Source organism: Bos indicus, chromosome X (assembly GCF_029378745.1).
Source record: "Bos indicus isolate NIAB-ARS_2022 breed Sahiwal x Tharparkar chromosome X, NIAB-ARS_B.indTharparkar_mat_pri_1.0, whole genome shotgun sequence".
Lineage (NCBI taxonomy): Eukaryota > Metazoa > Chordata > Mammalia > Artiodactyla > Bovidae > Bos > Bos indicus.
In genome coordinates, this window is record NC_091789.1 from 29114322 (window position 1) to 29136582 (window position 22261).

The window sequence follows — 22261 nt, forward strand, 5'->3', positions numbered from 1 at the left end:
AGAAAAGTATGTGTGAAATTGGTTGCAAATGAATTGCTACTGCAGTTAATCATACAACAAAAGTTCTACAGACATTTTGCCCATACATTATGAAAAATAAATGCAACTTAGCTTTCTGGTCCCCTGATTCATTGCAGGAATTTCCAAATGGCAAGAACACCTCAAAGACTTGCAAAAAATTACATTCTTTGAATGCACTATATATGTTTCCCCTATTTAATAGTTTGGTCTTACTATAGAAATGGAATTTAGCAAAATTCTTATATGTTGTATATTTCAAGAAAAGAGCATCTACAGCCAAAAATAAAATGATTTAAAAATAGTATAAATTGAAACAGCAAAAAATAAATAATAAAAATCTAAAACCAAGTTTAAAAGAAGAGAAAATACATTCAGAGTAACTCAAATGAAAATGTTTACATAATACTTAGATGATGTACTAAATAATACTAAAGTTCTTGAAAAGGGGCAAGTTCGGTAGCATTATAAAAATAAAATAATAAAAGATAAAGATGAAATATAAAAAATATTGGATGAATGGAAATAATAAACTAGGATGATATAAATGGGTCTAAATATATAAATAATTATGGATAATGGATATAATTATAGATAAATGCAAATGGAATACACTAGCCAGTTAAAAGAAAAGATTGACTAATTAGGAAATATATGCAGTTTACTAGAATACGATTAAGTACATGCTGGTTGAAAGTAAAATGAAAAAGACATATGAGGCAACTATAAATCTGAAGAAAGTTACTATAGCTGTATAACAGACATTACTTTACCAACAAAGGTCCATCTAGTCAAAGATATGGTTTTTCCTGTAGTCCTGTATGGATGTGAGAGTTGGACTACAAAGAAAGCTGAGTGCCAAAGAATTGATGCTTTGGAACTGTGGTGTTAGAGAAGACTCTTGAGAGTCTCTTGGACTGAAAAGAGATCAAACCTGTCAATCACAAAGGAAATCAGTCTTGAATTTTCATTGGAAGGACTGATGCTGAAGCTGAAGCTCCAGTACTTTGGCCACCTGATGCAAAGAACTGACTCATTGGAAAAGACCCTGATGCTGGGAAAGATTGAAGGCAGGATGAGAAGGGGCTGACAGAGGATGAGAGGGTTGGATGGCATCACCAACTCGATGGACTTGAGTTTGAGCAAGCTCCGGGAGTTGGAGATGGACAGGGAAGACTGGCATGCTGCAGTCCATGGGGTTGCAGAGAGCTGAACATGACTGAGTGACTGAACTGAACTGATAGCTTTATTAATATGAGATATAATATGTATTAACATATACACAAAGCAATATTAGGGATGCTAAAGTTCACCACATATAAAGATAAATGTTTACATTCCAGAAGAACATTTAACAATATTACATATGCATACACCTATTAAAATAGTATGAACATGAAGATATATTTGTAAAACTACAAAAATAAATAGATGGAACCACCTCCATTTTGAAGAGTTCAGTACAACTCAATTGATAGGTGATTCAGAAAAATAAAATTTAAAAGGATATAAAATATCTGAATGATACAATTAAGCTTCACCTACTAGATATTCAAGTGTTACATAATGGATATTAAGATATGTATATATGTGTATAGGTTGGTAGGTAGATAGATGGATGAATGGATGTAGATAATAGATAGATGATAGTCTTCCAACAATTGGAAACACCCATATTTTCTCAAGCAGAGCTGGAACAAAAAACACTGAACATGTACTAACTAGGCCATACCATAAAGAAAGCCTCAACAAATTTCAGAAACAGTATCATTTAAACTGTGATCTCAGATTTAACTTAAATTACATTAAGTTATTTTTCAGTCATTAAATCACTCCCAACTTTTTGTGACCCCATGGACTGCAGCATGCCAGGCTCCCCTGTCCTTCAATGTCTTTTGGAATTTGCTCACATTCATGCCCATTGAGTGAGTGATGTTATCTAACCATGTCATAGAAGTTAATAAGAAAAAAAATATACCTACCCATATTTGGACAATAAAATACCAATATAAACTAACAACTAACTTGTGGGTTTATAATTTTAAAAGGCTTTTCAAATATAAATCCCCACTGTCCGTAAGTTCAGTCTCCTGTAATCATGTGACCTTTCAAGTACAAGCCCCTTCTTTAATAAAACCAAGAATCCCCCCCAAACAACTTCTGTGAATTTCTGTTTTCTCTCTTCAATTTTATTCCCTTAGGATTTCTCAAAGTTTATTGTGGACTTGGATATTCATTTAAAATGATGTTGTTTTATTTTATCCACCACTTCTTGGTGGGTTTTGGTTTGGATTTCTGCTTAGCTTTGGTTTTTATGATATCTAGTCTGTCACGTTGCTGGAAACAGAAGTCTGTATTCTCTTTCATTCATTCACATAAATCCATCTATCTTATTTAACTCAAACTTAAAGTAGTATATATATGTATATATATAATGCTTTAACTAAGTATTGTTTAGCAGATGTAAGCTATCTAATTATAAAAGCATAGAACACTTGAAAATATGTATCATAAAGATTCTGAAAAATGAAATTTAAAGATAGATATTTAAATGAATGCCAGAGAAAACACGAGCATTTTTCTATCTATAATCATATGATGCTTGGTAATTCATATCTGATTTATTTCCTGCCTCTCTGATATTTTCTAAATGTAGTCATATATTATGTGCAGTGCCTGCCTCTGGCACAGCTAGAAACATAAACCAATTGGGATTTTTCAATGCTATGACTGTGAATCAAATTACTTTGTCATTTGGGCCAGAAAGTGAACAACAAACTCAGTGACAGTTAAGAAAACCAAAGACTTGACAGGTAACCAAACCTGTTCTCTCTCTCAGCACATGGACAGTGCATCAGAGGTCATACATGTCAATGTGCCCTGGATGTGGATGGTAAACACATGCTTAACCTTGAATCTGGCAATAGACTAGATGTCAAGGGTGATTCTGATGTTCATGGTATGATATGTCTTATTTACTTGACAAAGCACCTCTCACAGTTACCAAAACAAAGAAAATTTTCTTGTGCTAATGATAACTATCCAAAATGAACTTAAATTTTTACTCATTCTTTTTTGTTATTTGAGTTTAAATTACCTAGCTTAATGAATTGCCTCTGAAGCCAATACAATTCAGTAATTTCTTTCTATATTTCCCTGTCTCATCTAGGTTGTCTCCAGTGTCCTGTGTGTGCCCTGTATCTTTGCAGCTGTCTTTCTAATGTCTCTTCTCACATTGGCATGTTGATATACTGACAGCTGGCTGAGCTGTAACTTATAAGTATAAAATAAGAAACTGCCTCTCCTTTTTCACCTGAAAGAATCCTGTGTAGATGGATATTAAGGAAATGAAAAGTGATTTTTAAACTTCAGCAAAATACAACAGTTCTGTAGCTTTTACCCTTGGATACCAAGTATAGTAGGTGATTTAAACATATCAAATAGAAAAATATTCTGAGTTTTTCCTTTATAAAATGTGCTCTTTAGTATGCTGATTTTCAAGAAATCATCATAGAATTATCTATTATTTTCAGTTGATTGAATTTTAAAAGTAAAAACAACAGCCTCTTATATACCTCATTTAATATTCACATATGTGCAGGTGGGCAGTGCAAAAGCCCAATTTAATTTATTAAAGTTCTCTAACACAAAGATTCCATAGGTTCATTTCCCGATGACCCATTGCTTATTATTAACACTCCTGCCATACTGGCCCATGGATTTCTTTGATCAGTTACCAAAATACTAACCTTCTCCCTATATTAGCCTGTCAGTTCTCAGTGGCAGCAAACTGTCCTTCTTATCTATAATCTTCCATGGTGTCTAGTCTTTCTTACAAATATAAGGCATTCAATAAATGTTCAGTTCAATTAATCCTAAAATTTTAGTTTAGACAGTATTCATTTTTGTTTCATACTGAATAAAACAGCAACAGATTCATTTCATAGAAATCTAATTAATTCAATTTTTATCTGTTATATTCTTGTTCTTCCATTCTATTTGCCAATATGAGGCTGAAACTTTAGGCAGGTCTACAAACCAGTTCTAATGAGGTCGATGCCTGGAACTGGTCTTGGATTTAATCCACACCAGTGTCTCATACTAGCTCTGTTGTTTACATGGTAAGTGAATGGATATAAATGTTCAAGGTCAAGATGCATTAATACCCTAATGCACTTGATTTACATATGGCTGCATCAAGCCAGCCGGAGAAGGCAATGACAACCCACTCCAGTACTCTTGCCTGGAAAATCCCATGGATGGAGGAGCCTGGTGGGCTGCAGTCCATGGGGTCGCTAAGAGTCGGACACGACTGAGCGACTTCACTTTCACTTTTCACTTTCATGCATTGGAGAAGGAAATGGCAACCCACTCCAGTGTTCTTGCCTGGAGAATCCCAGGGACGGGGGAGCCTGGTGGGCTGCCGTCTATGGAGTCACACAGAGTCGGCCATGACTGAAGTGACTTAGCAGCAGCAGCATCAAGCCAGCAGACTGGCATGGAGTCAGGACTCCTTCATGCCTCTCAGAACAATTAGAGGTTGCCAGAAGGAAATGAGACCTCCCCCAAAAACAATGGAAAGATGAGGGGTAAAGTGCTAAGGCTTATCTTCTTGAAAGACTTGATGGAATACTAATCTTGCTCCCACAATATCATTGATAACTGTGTGGCCATGTGGGAGTCAGAGGATCTGCACCACCACCTGAGAAAATGCTACTCTGTTTCTTTCTCTATGTAGCCATCTTAGATTGGTCAATTTGTCATATTTTTATATATATATATATAGTTAAGGAATTTGTATCATATGTTTCTGGGTTGATATTACTGACATCCTTACAACACCTATGTCTAAGCTGTTCTACAAAATTTAAAACACAGATTATTGAAATATTAGTGCTATTTTCCATACAGAAAGCCTATAACTTAGACAAACAAATGGGGGCTGTCATTGTTTTAACCTTCACTGGCATTCAATTATTCAGGCTAATTTACAATAAACTTGGTCACTTCCAGTTTACAACTCAGTTTCTTTTGCATGGTCAATTCAGGATGTTACCACTCCCTCTTCTTCTTCCCTTAGACCTAAGAGGATGGACAGTGTTTCTTTCTGTCTTAAAATCAAAGGGAGTTGGGACATCTCGTTCACGGTAATTAAGAGTCTACATTGCCTTTCTCTGAGATGTACCTCTTATGCTTCTGTTGATTTCATTGTATTTTACTCTCTATTGCTGATGGTTGAGGTGGTGTTGTGACCTCCATCCCTGGTCTCTGGTGTTTTTGGGTCAGTGTGTGAGGTAAGCTCACATACATTGGCCTAGACCCTACACTCAGCCATTGCTGCTCTGCACTCTGGCTTCTATCAGCAGCTCTCCTTGCTTCAAGTACTTTCTGTCCAGGGAAACCACTGTTACCTTCTGCTTCCATTCTCTTTCTACAGTTTATGTGAGTTCAATTTTAAATTTGCAGTGGTACTTACGGGAAAGCTAAGAAGAGATGGTTAGTGATAAATTGAATATATGAGCCTGGAACTCAGAAGAAATTTCTGGGAATGAGATGGTGTTTACAGAAGCATCAGTGTATGGGTGCTAATAATATTACCAAGGATCCAGGTATGAAGTTATGGAAAGGAGGCAAAAACCATGGGTCACAGTGATATTTAAAGGGCATATAGAGAAAGCAGAGTCTACAGAATATATGAAGACAGATATACATCTGTGTGGGCTAACTGACAAACATTATACTCAGATATTTCAAACAATGCCAGATCTAAAATCCTAGAGAAATATAACAAGACCCGATTTGCATTTCCATTCAAAAAATTCAGTTGTATAGGATGAGTTTTTACAGGTAGAAGATGATAAAAGTCTGATTTAATACAAGTTGGTGTTGAAAACACCTTGCAGGATTGGGGTTAGTTGATTACACTCTCACTGCCTAAGGTATGATATAATCCAACCAATAAAAACTGAGTGTTCTTTTTTTTTCTTTAATTTTTATTGAAGTATGGTCTATTTACAGTGTTGTGTTAGTTTCTGGTCTACAGCAAAGTGATTCAGTTATATATATATATATATATATATAGTCTTTTTTCTATTATTTTTCATTATAGGTTATTATAAGATACTGAGTAGAGTATGCTCTACAGTAGGTCCTTGTTGGTTATCTGTTTCATATATAGTAGTGTGTATATTTTAATCTCAAATTCTTAATTTATCCCTCCCCTCCTTCTGCTTTGGTAACCATATGTTTGTTTTCTATGCAAGTCAGTTTCTGTTTGGTAAGTAAGTTATTTTTTAGATTCCGTTAAGTGACATCATATAATATTTGTGTTTATCTGTGAAACTGATTTTTCAAAACAGTTTTCTTAATTCTACAGTAGGTCCTTGTTGGTTATCTGTTTCATATATAGTAGTGTGTATATTTTAATCTCAAACTCCTAATTTATCCCTCCCCTCCTTCTGCTTTGGTAACCATATGTTTGTTTTCTATGCAAGTCAGTTTCTGTTTGGTAAGTAAGTTCATTTGTATTATTTTTTAGATTCCGTTAAGTGACATCATATAATATTTGTGTTTATCTGAGAAACTGATTTTTCAAAACAGTTTTCTTAATTCTACAGTAGGTCCTTGTTGGTTATCTGTTTCATATATAGTAGTGTGTATATTTTAATCTCAAACTCCTAATTTATCCCTCCCCTCCTTCTGCTTTGGTAACCATATGTTTATTTTCTATGCAAGTCAATTTCTGTTTGGTAAGTAAGTTCATTTGTATTATTTTTTAGATTCCGTTAAGTGACATCATATAATATTTGTGTTTATCTGAGAAACTGATTTTTCAAAACAGTTTTCTTAATCCCCTCCCTTAACTTGTAAGGCCATTTCTTTTAAAATTAGCACTAGACTCTCTTCTGGCTCTTAAGTATTCAAAGCATGTGTCACCTCATTTACTATGTCTGCCAGCTTCTGCTTTAGGATCCCTGTAATGGTCATTTCATAATATTGGAATCATCCAGTATCTAATGTCTTTCTCACTTCACAGTGAAATAACTTGGCGAATAGACCTCATGTTATTTTCCCTCTTGGCCACATTAGTACTTTTCATCCCGCAAATCCAGTCTCATTCAGCAATAAATTCATTACACCAAGATCCCTTTGCTTCAACAACTTGTATCTAATAGTGAGTTGTCTAGCTGGGATAAATTACTCACACAGATAAATTTCTTTGGTCTGATGCTGAGCTGTTTGGGTTGGCTTGCCAGTGTTGGAACCTTTCACTCAACATGTTTCTGGGCAATTGAAAAACATGTAATAATGAGCCCAGTAGAGACTAAAGACAGCAGAAGTTGGAGCCTTGAGTTGGAAGTTGAGATTGATCCCTTTTTAAACCCACCCCAAAATCTGTCTCCCAATTAACCTTTTTACATTATTTTCACAGTTCCTCCAAGTAATGTTATCTTTCTGTCTCTTCTACTGTTACTGACCTGACCCTGACAATATAGACCTTTCTCATTTATATATTTGTGGTAATTTTGAACATCTTTGTATCTTTTGTCTATTCTCTCTGAAAACTGTGTTAAATTGTGGATATATTTATTTGCTTTTGTGAATTACTACTACTCCTGTAACTATTATAATTGCCACCACTGCAGGAGTAATCACATCTCTTACCTCAACAAGAGCATCGTTTCTTATCCATTAATTTGATACTCTGATCATGATAAGTCCTTAAACATATATTTGTGCTTCTGAAATATGTAACATCCTTTTCTCCATCAGTATTTTAATTCATGTAAATGATATTGTGTATAGATTGCATTATCTTCTCTTGTTTTCACATTCCATTATCTTCTTTAATTCCTTCACTAAGCCATACAATTTTAACATGTGTCCCTGTTGCTGTTTACCTAATTCATTGCTTTTAACTTCTACATAGCATTACATAGTATGCATCCATCGTATTTTACTGTTCATTTTACAAGAATTATGAATTAACATGCTTCTGTTCCTTTTGACAACAAACCTGTTGAAAGAGATGTTTATCTTGTTATCTTCTTTTCTTCAGCTCTCATTCTCTCTTGAACACAGAGCAATCAAGGTTCTTGACCCAAAAATGCATGGAAAACACATTTGGCAGGGTCTCCAATGCACTTAGTTGCTACTTCCAGTTATCATTTTTTAGTTGTCATTTTAATTTGATCTTTTGGCTGTATGATCCAGCCTACCTCTTCAACTTCATACACCACCACTTTCACCTGTGGAGAATTCAGCTTCATCTACTACATTGTTATTCCTCAGACCCATTAAGCTAAATTCAATATCATATTTGCTTTTTCTGTTTATTGTACCAGGTTATTTTCTATACAGATAGATATATGCACCATTTATTTCCTCCATTAATTAGCACCTACTCAGGTCAGTCTTGTTGCTGTTATTCTCTCTTCCCTTATCCTACTTTATATTAACTCAGAACATTTTAGTATTATATGAAATCACATTAAATCATTACTTATTTATTTTGCTTATTCTCTCTTTTCTCACTAGAATGTAAGCTCCCTGAGGGCAGAGATATTTTATATTTATTTCACTGCTATATTTGTCACTGGCTAGTACCATATTTGATTCACAATAGATTTTGGGTAAATTTTAGTTGAATTAATACCTGAATAATGTCACATGAAATACTTATATTTCTATAAAAGACATATTGTTGCTTAATCTTTTGCATGATATTTTAAAATTGTTAATAGAAAAGAGCCAAACTAGGTGATCAAATTATGATTGGCTGTTACCATGGCCAATTTACCCAAGCAGGTGCCATGTCATAGGTCCTTTCAAAGTAAGCAATGAAACTGAAATTATAGGAACCAAGAAGTATGAACAAGGTAATTAATTGTCTTCTGCCTCTTTATCTTCTACCTTAAATAATATTAAACAGTATGCAGATATTTATCCATACTCATTTATCTAATTAGACACGAAATTCTAATTATCTAATCTAATATAGACACAAAATTCTAATTATCTAATCTAATATAGACACGAAATTCTTGGTGTTTCATTATTATCTAATTGTGTCCTTTAACAGTATTTTTCCTCTATAAAGAAATAGCAAGAATCAGTTCATTATGAATTATTAGAGGACAAGATGACCAAATTGAACTCTATTCTAGAAGACCCTACTAAACCATATCTGGTAAACACAAACTAATAATTTTGTCACTTGGTATTGCCATTTGCACTCCAAAATTAAGCTGTTTTATTGTTTCAGCCCTTGTTATACTAAATGCCATTTGTTCATGAAACAGATGAGCCCTTACTAACTAAGAAAACTCCTCCAGTTCATTAAAGAAATAGCAAACAATCAAATGAGCTGTCAGTTCTTAGGGTCATTCAATGTACAAAGCTTGATCACATTACTCATTTGTTCCATCTTCCTCTGAAACATTGACTTATCCTCATGATTTACCATGTATTACTTTTAAGTTCTATTAATTGCAAAACCCACAGCATACCAAAAGGCTTAAGTATGTGTACTATTATTTGGGAGGTGAACATTTCATAAGTTTTTTCAAACCCTAAAAAGGTGATTTCTATAAGCATTATCATGATACTTGGAAGAGACCTAAGGGATCTTTAAGTTTGATATTTTTTACTCAATTGTTCAATACTTATTGAGCTCCTTTTCTTTGCTAGAATTTACTAAATGCTCATGATACAGATATTAATAGGGCTATCCTTGTTCTTAAGCCTTCAAAGTCTATTTGGGAATATATATATATATATATATATATATATATATGTATATATATATATGTATAATGCTCTGCCATTCCCTAAAATTATCTTCAAGTGCATTGTCAAAGCAAGGTTACTATGTCCATTTCCTAGTTCACACACACACACACACACACACACACATATATATATATACATTCTGTGCCGTTGAAATGCATAAGACATTTGTAAGTGCAGAGAGAAAGAAACATCTTGCTGTAATAATGCATAGGGTGGTTAGATAAGGTTTATGTGGAAGAGATAATGTTGCTGCTGCTAAGTCACTTCAGTCGTGTCCGACTCTGTGCGACCCCATAGATGGCAGCCCACCAGGCTCCCCTGTCCCTGGGATTCTCCAGGCAAGAACACTGGAGTGGGTTGCCATTTCCTTCTCCAATGCATAAGAGTGAAAAGTGAAAGTGAAGTCGCTCAGTCGTGTCCGACTCTTAGCGACCCCATGGACTACAGCCCACCAGGCTCCTCCATCCATGGGATTTTCCAGGCAAGAGTACTGGAGTGGGGTGTCATTGCCTTCTCCGGATAATGTTGCTGATATATAGGAAAGCTTTATATTCTGCATGTGTCTCTTGTTGCCACCTTGAATGCCATTTGATTGATCTTTTCTGATAGCTCTAATCATTTGTTAGTTTATTCTCATTGATCTTATGTGTAGATGGGACTGCATTGCCTGTAATAATGATAACGCTATATCTTCTTTATATGTTTATCACTCATTTTTTTAAATTTTATTGTATTGGTTAAGATATTCAGAACTATAATATGTTCTGTATTCTATCCCATTCAACAATAAATAGAAATTGTGTTAGTTAAATTCCAACTGGGATATAGAAAGTCAAAAAATTGTCCTCACTATATCAATGATGAAAAGTTAGATAATACACAGTCATAAATTATAAATATGCACCAGAGAGCTGGAAATGTCTCAATAACTAAATATGAAGATTCCAAGTCATAAAATGAATGAACATAACAAAACAGAAACTGACTCACAGATATGGAAAACCAACTACTGGATACTATGGGGGAAAGGGAAGTGGGGAGAGGCAAGATAGGTTTATACGATTAAGGGATATAAACTACTGTGTATAAAATAGATAAGAAACAAGGAGATATTGTACAGGATAGGGAAATATATCCATTATTTTGAAGTAACTTTATATGGAATATAATCTATAAAATATTGATAAATATGCTGTATACCTGAAACTAACAAAATAGTGTAAATCAACTATACTTCAGTTAAAAAAATGGAGAACGACCCAAATATCAGTTAGTTGAGGAATGGATAAACAGAATATAGCATATTCAAGTTAAAAATTGCAACTTCAAAATAGATAAGAATTAAATGTTCTGTGTGACACATGGATGAATCTCAAAAACATCATGCTGAATGAAGCCATCTAAACAGTACATACTATGTTTTTCCACTTACATAAAATCTATAAGAGATGAATCTAGTTTATATTGATAGAAATTAGACAGTGATTGCCTATGGGGGTTGATGGGAAGATAAGACAAGGGAACTTCCTGGGGTGAAAGAAATATCCTATATTAAGGGGTGGGAATTATATTATTATATAGGCTTATAAATTTTAAAAACAATTGACAATTTAAAATCTATACATTTTATTGTATGTATTTTATACTTCAGTCATAAAATATACATTCTTAAGAGTTGGGCAATGTAATAAAGAAATGCCAATATACAGTGAGTTGTATAAAATCAAAGTTTATTTTTGTTTTCAAAGTTTATCTTTTATCTCATGTAACAGTTCAATCATGTCTGAGCTGGAGGAGCTACTCTGCTCAAAGTAGTCAGTCAGAGAACAGCAATCATATATTCCTTTTGCTCTGCCATTCCATAAAGTTGTCTTTAACTGCATGGTCAAAGCAGGGTTGCAGCTATGTCCATATTCTAGGTCATGGGTAGAAAAAAAATCAAGGAGGTTCTATTTCTTTGCTTTGAGATTACCTGGAATTCAAGCATATGACTTGCATTTACAATCCAAAAGCTCAAGCTTAGTTACATGGCTACTCATAGCTGAACACTCATCATCTGAGAGTTAAGGCAAGAGAGCTGGAAGACCATTAAAAAAAAAAAAAAGAAGGTGATAGACACCTAAGAGAGTGGGCAAGTAAAACTGACCAGGGAAAACTGTGGCTTCAGATGGCATTTAAGATCCACTTGAGTTTTAGAAATTAGATATTAGGATTAGGAATTTCAAGGGAGACAGGTGACAAAGTTTTTGTTTCTTACTATGCTCAGCTCTACCACCGCTGCTGCTGCTGCTAAGTCGCTTCAGTCGTGTCCGACTCTGTGCAACCCCATAGATGGCAGCCCACCAGGCCCCGCCATACCTGGGACTCTCCAGGCAAGAACACTGGAGTGGGTTGCCATTTCCTCCTCCAATGCGTGAAAGTGAAAAATGAAAGTGAAGTCGCTCAGTTGTGTCCGACTCTTAGCGACCCCATGGACTGCAGCCTACCAGGCTCCTCTATCCATGGGAGTCTGAGAATTGTATTCAACCAGAGGTGACTGTACTATTAATAATAGTACAAAATGTGAGAGAAGATCAAGGGAATTTTGAATACACGCATGCAAATGACTGATGATTGACCACTTTACAGACAGACCGAATCATAGAAAGCCAAGAATTCACCCAGTGTCATGAGCCTAGAAATGTGTGGAGCCAGGGATTGAACCCAGGCCAACCTGATGACAATCTCTGTCCTAATTACACTGTAGCATAGTGTGTTGCTGCTTTAAACCAGAGCAGAACACAATTGGATGGATCAAATAACATATATCAGAGAAGATGTACAAGTTTACACAATAGTAATAGTATTTGATTTCACAAATTAAGGAGGAAAATTACATTTAAATAGAAAAATAGGTAAGTGATATAAAACAAATAAAATAAACTCCCTAATGCATCTCTGAAGATAAGGCAAATTTATTTCAAAGCAATTATCCTTCAATAAAAATAAATTAATTTTAAAAAGATGTTTTGTTATCATCTAGTGATTAGAGGAGTCCAATCACTTGATTTTGTAAATGAAGAGACTGAGATCTAGAAAATATGAGGGAAAGCCTTAACTACAACAGAGGTCTGGTATCTAGGCTATCATTTTTTCAATTACACCATGCAATTTTAGAGGGCTTAGATATAGTCCTGCCTAATGCCAAGAAGATTGGACTGATGACCACCTGACATTGCCTTCATTCTTTTAAGATACATCCTCTGATTCTGTAGCACCTACCACAAAATTATAGACACGGATATCGTGTAACAGCATTATCTTAAGCCTCTTTCTTTTATGCTTTATGGGGATATAATTGACAAATATTGTATATGTTAATGAGTATAATGAAGTAACCTGATATTCAAATGTATTATGAAATGTTTACCACAATCAAGCTATACTGGCCTCTTCATGACTCTTTCGATCCTTTATCCTTAAGGCTCACAGAAGCTAAGAATTCAATATATTAATTTTTCTGTTTTGAATAAAACTGAGAAAAACTAAGTAAAGGATGATGATTTTAGCTAAGACTTTAATAGAAAAGGCAGCCTTTTTCCTACAATCTCAAAAGTCATTTTCAGCTGAAGAAATGTGAAGATGAGATTAAGAACTGTAACTGGTAGGCAGGGCTTATTGAATTTTTTCTTACACTGCTGAATAATTTCACATTACTTAGGCTGTGTCATTATGTATTTCTATCACAACAGGGGGAGGGAAACATTAAACTAATGAATGCTATACCTCGTTTGTCAAGATCTGAGTCACTGGCATGAAACATCTTTCATTGTAAATGCAATTTGGGAGATTCAACCATAAGTCTCCTGTTTGAAAATACCCGAGTGGTTAGTGCTGAGCCATTTCACTAATACATTGAACATTAAAAATAATTTGACGTATAAGAAAGCTATTTGAGACTAGATGATTAAAAAGGAAGACTAAATGAGAGACTGCATGTTTTATTTGTACAAGCCACAGTTTATCCTTTTGTGAAGAATGGTAGGGCTTTTCTGAAAATGGGTGCTTTTAGAATGTCATATTGTTTAAAATGTTATGAAGAAATCAATCTCCACTTGCTGGACACTTCTTTCAAGATGCTTCTCTTACAGGCATCAAGTGGATGTCCTTCGTTGTAAATGCCTCAGGTCATGAAGGGATCAATAGATGCAGAGACAAAGAGGGACTTCCGTGGTGGCTTGGTGGTTAAGAATCCCCCTGCCACTGCAGGGGATACAGGTTCAATCCTTGATCCGGGAAGATCCCATATGCCACAGAGCATCTAAACCCATGTGCCACAACTACTGGGTCCATGCTCTAGGGCCCACAAGCCACAACTAAGCTGTGTGGTGCAACTACTGAAGCCCAAGTACTTAGAGCCTGTGCTCCACAACTGAAGCCCAAGTACTTAGAGCCTGTGCTCCACAACAAAAGAAAATACCACAATGAGAGCCCTCTGCTTGCTGCAACTAGAGAAAGCCTGTGTGAAGCAATGAAGACCCAGCATCACCACCACAACAAAAGACAGTGAGTACACTAGCTAATCCACATTTGGAGTGTCAAACTACTGAGGCTAGGGAAAAAAATAGGATGGAGAAGGTTAAAAAAAAAAAAAAAAAAACACTGAAAGAAAGAAGAAGCAAGGGACAGACTTCCCCTTTTCCACTTCTGTTTGTGAAATTAGGAGCTTCAACCTCCATCAAGAGGAGAGAAGAGAAATGAACCGTAGGAAGGTGCAGAGGTTTTATAGGTTTTATGAGATGGTCATTTCTGTCAAATATTGTATATGGACTTATGAAGACTAGAATGCATGCCTGAGTGCTGAAACATCATGTACAGACCTTGGAGAAAATGGAGTTGAAACTTGTCTGGACACCTGTTCACAATGGTTGAGTGGCCTGGCTACAATGTCTTGTTCTTGAAGTATAAGTGGAACACAATGCAGGGGAGTACAAGAGTCTTTTATAATAAATATAATCCTGCCACACCTTGAGGTGATCTTGAATGATTCCTACTTCTTGGTATTTATGCCTGTGTGTAATCCCCTCCCCTTCAGAGTGGACTGAACTTGTGACTTGCTTCTAACCAACAGATTATGTAAAAAGTGATGGATATCACACCCATGATTAGGTTATATTATATGACAAACTATGGTATTGTTTGTCACAACTATGTGACAATTATGATTATGTTATATAAGATTCTGGTTTTTTGTCTCCTAGTTCTAGAGGCTGGAAGTCCAAAATCAAGGTGGTTACAGGGTTGGTTCCTTCTGAGGGCCATGAGGGCAGGATCTGTTCGAGTCTTCTCTCCTGGGCTTGTAGATGTCATCTTTTACCTGGGTCTCTTCATATCATCTTCCCCTATGTGTGTCTCTGTGTCCAAATTTCCCCTTTGCATATGGATACCAGTCGTACTGGATTAGGGCCCACACTAATGACCTCATTTTATCACCTCCATAAAGATTCTACATGCAAATAAGTCTCACATTGTAAGCTACCTGGGGTTAGGACTCCAAAATATATTTTTTTTGACACAATTCAACCTATAATATACAGTAACAGATTCTTCTGTGACTTGCTGGATTCACTGTCAATGTACTTTTATTCAGCTGCTGTTACTTGGTGCAAAAGTTTAATCTGTGATGGGAAATAAAATGAATGTAAGCCATATCAACTTCCCCATCATACTGACATTACTACTAATTCTCAGAACAGAAATCTGCCCACTCACAGAACAGTCTAAAAAGCATCTAAACCCCCCTTCACTTTCAGGTAGTGAATTTATACATGTATGTATGCATGTGTGCTTGTGCACTCAGTCACTCAGGCATGTCTGATTCTTTGTGACCCCATGCACTGTAGCTCACCAGGCTCCTCTAACCATGGGATTCTCCAGGTAAGAATACTGGTGTGAGTTGCCATTTCCCCCTCCAGGGGATCTTCCTGACACAGGGGTTGAATCTGCATCTCCTGTGTTTCCTGCATTGCAGGCAGACTCTCTACTACTGTGCCACCTAGGAAGCCCCATGTATATATGTACATATATATGTGTGTGTATATATATATGTGTATATATATGTGTATATATATGTGTGTATATATATATATGCATATAGCTATATAAAAGCATATATTTCTGCTTTATTGACTATCCAAAAGCCTTTGACTGTGTGGATCACAATAAACTGTGGAAAATTATGAAAGAGACAGGAATACCAGACCACCTGACCTGCTTCTTGAGAAACTTCTATGCATGTCAGGAAGCAATGGTTAGAACTGGACATGGAACAACAGACTGGTTCCAAATAGGAAAAGGAGTACATCAAGGCTGTATATTGTCACCCTGCTTATTTAACTTATATGCAGATTACATCATGAGAAATGCTGGGCTGGAGGAAGCACAAGCTGGAATCAAGATAGCGGGGAGAAATATCAATAACCTCAGATATGCACCACCCTTATGAAAGAAAGTGAAGAACTAAAGAGCCTCTTGATGAAAGTGAAAGAGGAGAGTGAAAATGTTGGCTTAAGCTCAACATTCAGAAAACGAAGATCATGGCATCCAGTCCCATCACTTCATGAGAAATAGATGGGGAAACAGTGGAAACACTGGATGACTTTATTTTTCTGGGCTCCAAAATCACTGCAGATGGTGATTGCAGCCAGGAAATTAAAAGACGCTTACTCCTTGGAAGGAAAGTTATGACCAACCTAGATAGCATATTAAAAAGCAGAGATATTACTTTGTCAACAAAGGTCCGTCTAGTCAAGGCTACGGTTTTTCCAGTGGTCATGTATGGATGTGAGAGTTGGAATGTGAAGAAGGCTGAGTGCCGAAGAATTGATGCTTTTGAACTGTGGTGTTGGAGAAGACTCTTGAGAGTCCCTTGGACTGCAAGGAGATCCAACCAGTCCATTCTGAAGGAGATCAGCCCTGGGATTTCTTTGGAAGGATTGATGCTAAAGCTGAAACTCCAGTACTTTGGCCACCTCATGAAGAGTTGACTCATTGGAAAAGACTCTGATGCTGGGAGGGATTGGGGGCAGGAGGAGAAGGGGACAACAGAGGATGAGATGGTTGGATGGCATCACTGACTCGATGGACGTGAGTCTGAGTGAACTCCGGGAGATGGTGATGGACAGGGAGGCCTGGCATGTTGCGATTCATGGGGTCGCAAAGAGTCGGACACGACTGGGTGACTGATCTGATCTGATCTGATAGATAACTTCCTCTCTTTCTAATCAATAAATACATTATTGTTGTTTATTATCTAAGAATGCAGGACTAGTTAGAAGTGTTGAATCTGTAGCCAACCTCCTGGTTTCAGTCTTAGCTGTGGAACTTATGGTATAGTCTTAAGTAAGTTATTTCATGTCTCTGTATCTCAATGCTGCCATGGTAGTTATACCTGGCATGTATCTTCATACTAATTATGCCTTGAAGAATCGTTACTAAATTAACTAAAGAACTAAATTAAACAAAATTGGTGGAAAGTAAGATTACTTATGCGATTTTTATGTCTGTTTCTGGAACAAAGCACTTCATTTCTTTTAAACTCACCTGTATATTAAACACATTTTCATTAAACCCTATCCAGGATTTCTGTGTTTGCAGGAAGATGCGGCATATCAGCATCAGCTTTCCAGATTTGGGGAAGGAATCTAGGACAGTTTGCAAATTGTAGTCTAAGTTTGATTATATCAAGTCACAAGGGATGCTTCTTAAAAAGACTGACTACAGTGCACCCTAGAGCAGACTGACTAGAATAAAACTTAGGAACATGGTGCCTAGAAATCTGCATTTAAAACTAAAGCATGATACTTGTGGACATTAAAATCTAATAGTCAACTTTTTTATTGGAATTTATATGTTTTTATTTTTATTTGTTAAAGTATAGTTGAATTACAATGTTGTATTATTTACCTCTGTAGTGCAAAGTGACTCAGTTTTATATATATATATATATATATATAAATATATATATATACATATATATATGTATATATATATATATACACACACACATATATATACATATATATTCATTTTTATATACTTTTCCATTTTTATATCTTTTCCTGGGATAGTTTATCCCAGGATATTAAACATAGTTCCCCGTGCTATAGTATTGGAATTTATTGTTTATCTGTTCTCTATGTAACAGTTTGCATCTGCTTTTTGAACTGTGGTATTGGAGAAAACTCTTGAGAGTCCCTTGGACTGCAAGGAGATCCAACCAGTCCATTCTGAAGGAGATCAGCCCTGGGATTTCTTTGGAAGAAATGATGCTAAAGCTGAAACTCCAGTACTTTGGCCACCTCATGCAAAGAGTTGACTCATTGGAAAAGACTCTGATGCTGGGAGGGATTGGGGGCAGGAGGAAAAGGGGACGACAGAGGATGAGATGGTTGGATAGCATCACTGACTCGATGGATATGAGTCTGAGTGAACTCCGGGAGTTGGTGATGACCAGGGAGGCCTGGCATGCTGCGATTCATGGGGTCGCAAAGAGTTGGACACGAATGAGTGACTGATCTGATCTGATCTGAACCCCAGTCTCCCAATACACCTTTTTAATAGTCACCTAGATCACCACCTTAATGCTCCATAACAGAAAAGACAACCAAAACCTAAAGAGAAGAATACCAATAATATAGATTCCCTTACTTGATTCTTCATATAAATAAATTCTCAGTCTCACAAAGGTAAGGGGAAATCCTGCAAATGCTAGAATAGTTGTGCTTTCCCCCTAAATTTCAGAGGATTGTTGACTATCTGATTGTTTGCCTTAATAATTGGTTCCTAAGTGTTGGAGTGCTTGTTGTGTGCACTTGCTAGCAGAGCAAATTGAAGCAGCACAGAGAGAAATTGGACTATAAATCTGGTCTGGTTTAAGTGAAGGAAAAAATTGAATTTTTCACTTTCAGCTTACTGAAGGCTGTAGTGACACTATATTCCATCTGTTTGAAAAACCTTCTTACACCAATTAAATGTCGCATATTTTAATTTTGCTTCTAATAAGTTTAGACTGTGTAATTCAAAAAAAATTTTTTTCAGGAGACATTCTATACCACATTACAGTTTAGTACCTAACACAGTGAGTTCAGTGGTTGTCAAGGGACTATTCAATTCATGTTTGAACCATCAAAGCTATACCTTCAGTGGACAGAATTAAGGTTAAGAGGTGTAATCAGGCAGCTGGAAAATGTCCTTCAGAATGTAAGAAGATGATAACAGCGTTGATTGTAGAGGCACATCACTAATGAATATTTTTTTCTCTCAGTTGACAAATTAAAGCAAAGGTATGCTTATTCAAGCTAGCTAATTTTGAACTCTGGCAAAGAACATCAACATCTTGTTACTCATGATTCTTTGAGGAAGTGGTGTCTTTATCAAAGGAGGGAACATTCCTCCTGCACAGATAACAGCTGACAACAGTGATGTGACCAAGAAAAAGAGGTCAAGAAACATCTCCAAGGGGACTGGGGGACATACAGGATCCAATGATACTACTCACAGAAGGAACACTACTACTGCTAAATTCTAAGTCACTTCAATCGTGTCCGACTCTGTGCGACCCCATAGACGGCAGCCCACCAGGCTCCCCCGTCTCTGGGATTCTCCAGGCAAGAACACTGGAGTGGTTTGTCATTTCCTTCTCCAATGCATGAAAGTGAAAAGTGAAAGTGAAGTCGCTCAGTCGTGTCCGACCCTTAGCGACCCCATGGACTGTGGCCTACCAGGCTCCTCCGTCCATGGGATTTTCCAGACAAGAGTACTGGAGTGGGTTGTCATTGCCTTCTCCGCACAGAAGGAACAAGCCACCTGTCAAAAAATCTTGCCCCATCTTAATCTCAGTTAGAGACGTCTTATATAAACTCCCGATCTTTCCAAGTATTCTGAACTGATCACATGACATGCCTTTCCACTTACTAAGTACTAGGAAATAACAAAATTCACAAACACAAACACACATACATATATACACACACCTACACATACACATACACATTCCTAAATGTTTACTGGGAGTCTAGGTGAATGAAATAACACTATCCTAAATGTAGCATCCCTCTGCAGGACCAGTCCTCAGGACTACTTGATGTCTGCTTTTAGACTACAAAGCTTTTCACAGAAAATTAGCCAGATATGTCAGAACTGAAACCAGCTTTGCAAAAGTTTAATCTATTTTAAGGAAAAGGGTAGAGTTGGAAGAAATGTTATATTTAGGAAAAACAGTAATTATATTAAGTAGTGGTAAAGTTAAGGACTAGCACGTACATATGGAGTTGACATGAGGTATGTGGGTTCTTTCAATATTGCTTTAGATCATAACCTATTAGGTCAGTAGTATTTGTTAATGAGCATTTTAATAAAGAAGTGTTTGGATATTTTCTACAAAGTATAAAGAATAAATAAGTTAAAAATATACCAAATATATATAATACATTTTACCTGTTCATTAAATATCTAGGGAAAAAGAGGTGCAAAAATGATAAAATTTTCTGCTTAGCAACATATTTGTATTAATAATCACTGCCTAGATTCCCAGATTTTCATCCCAGTGCCTCCATTATATTGTGTTTTTGGCTCTCTCATTCAATTTATTTTTGCCTGTGAAGAGATTAGTTATTTAGAGTTTGAAGCCAATACTAAGGCACTCTCATCTATCATAGAATACAACCTAAATATAGTCTATTTATGAACAAAAGAAATGGAAAGGATACAAATTGGAAAGGAACAAGTTAAACTGACTTTAATGAAAGATGACATGGTCTTATATATACAAAATCCCCAAGACTCTAAAAATAAATAGACTCAATAAAGTTGCAGGACACAAAAAAAATATAAAAATTATTATTGTTTCTATACACTAAAAATAAACTATCTGAACAAGAAATTAAGAAAACAATTATATTTACAATAGCATCAAAAAGAATGAGTTACATAAGAAGTTTAACTGAGATGAAAAATGTGTACAATGAAACTAGACATCACCGATGAAAGAAAATAAAGAAGACACAAATAAGTGGAAAGACTCTTGTGTTCATGGATTGGAAGAATATTATTAAAATGTCAATAGTATGCAAAGTCATCTACAAATCTAATGTAATCTCTCTCAAAATTCAAATGGCATATTTCTCTGAAATAATAAAGCAATCATAAAATTTGTGTGGGGCCACAAAAGACCCAAATATCCAAAGCAAATTTGAAAAGGGAGAACAAAGCAAGAGACCTCATACTTATGATTAATAAGTATATTACAAAATATAGTAATCAAAACGGTATGGCACATGCATAAAAACAGACAAACCAATAGAAGAGACTAGAAAGATGGAAAATAACACACACATATGCGGCCAATTAATCTATGCCAAAGGTGTCAAGAATACACAATGGAGAAACAATAATCTTCTCAATAGATAGTGTTGGGAAAACTGCATATTCACATGCCAAAGAATGAAACTGAACTCCTCTCTTACAACATCCATAGAAATCAATTTTAAATGGATATAAGACCTGAAACTGTAATATTTTTAAAGAAAACAGAGGGGAAATTACTAGAACTAATCAATGATTATAGTAAAGTTGCAGGATATCAACACACAGAAATCCCTTGCATTCCTATACACTAATAATGAGAAAACTGAAAGAGAAATTAAGGAAACAATTCCATTCACCATTGCAATGGAAAGAATAAAATACTTAGGAATATATCTACCTAAAGAAACTAAAGACCTATATATAGAAAACTATAAAACACTGGTGAAAGAAATCAAAGAGGACACTAATAGATGCAGAAATATACCATGTTCATGGATTGGAAGAATCAATATAGTGAAAATGAGTATACTACCCAAAGCAATTTATAGATTCAATGCAATCCCTATCAAGCTACCAACGGTATTCTTCACAGAGCTAGATCAAATAATTTCACAATTTGTATGGAAATACAAAAAACCTCGAATAGCCAAAGCTGTCTTGAGAAAGAAGAATGGAACTGGAGGAATGAACCTACCTGACTTCAGGCTCTATTACAAAGCCACAGTTATCAAGACAGTATGGTACTGGCACAAAGACAGAAATATTGATCAATGGAACAAAATAGAAGGCCCAGAGATAAATCCACACACATATGGACACCTTATCTTTGACAAAGGAGGCAAGAATATACAATGGATTAAAGACAATCTCTTTAACAAGTGGTGCTGGGAAAACTGGTCAACCACTTGTAAAAGAATGAAACTAGAACACTTTCTAACACCATACACAAAAATAAACTCAAAATGGATTAAAGATCTAAACATAAGACCAGAAACTATAAAACTCCAAGAGGAGAACATAGGCAAAACACTCTCCGACATACATCACAGCAGGATCCTCTATGACCCACCTCCCAGAATATTGGAAATAAAAGCAAAAATAAACA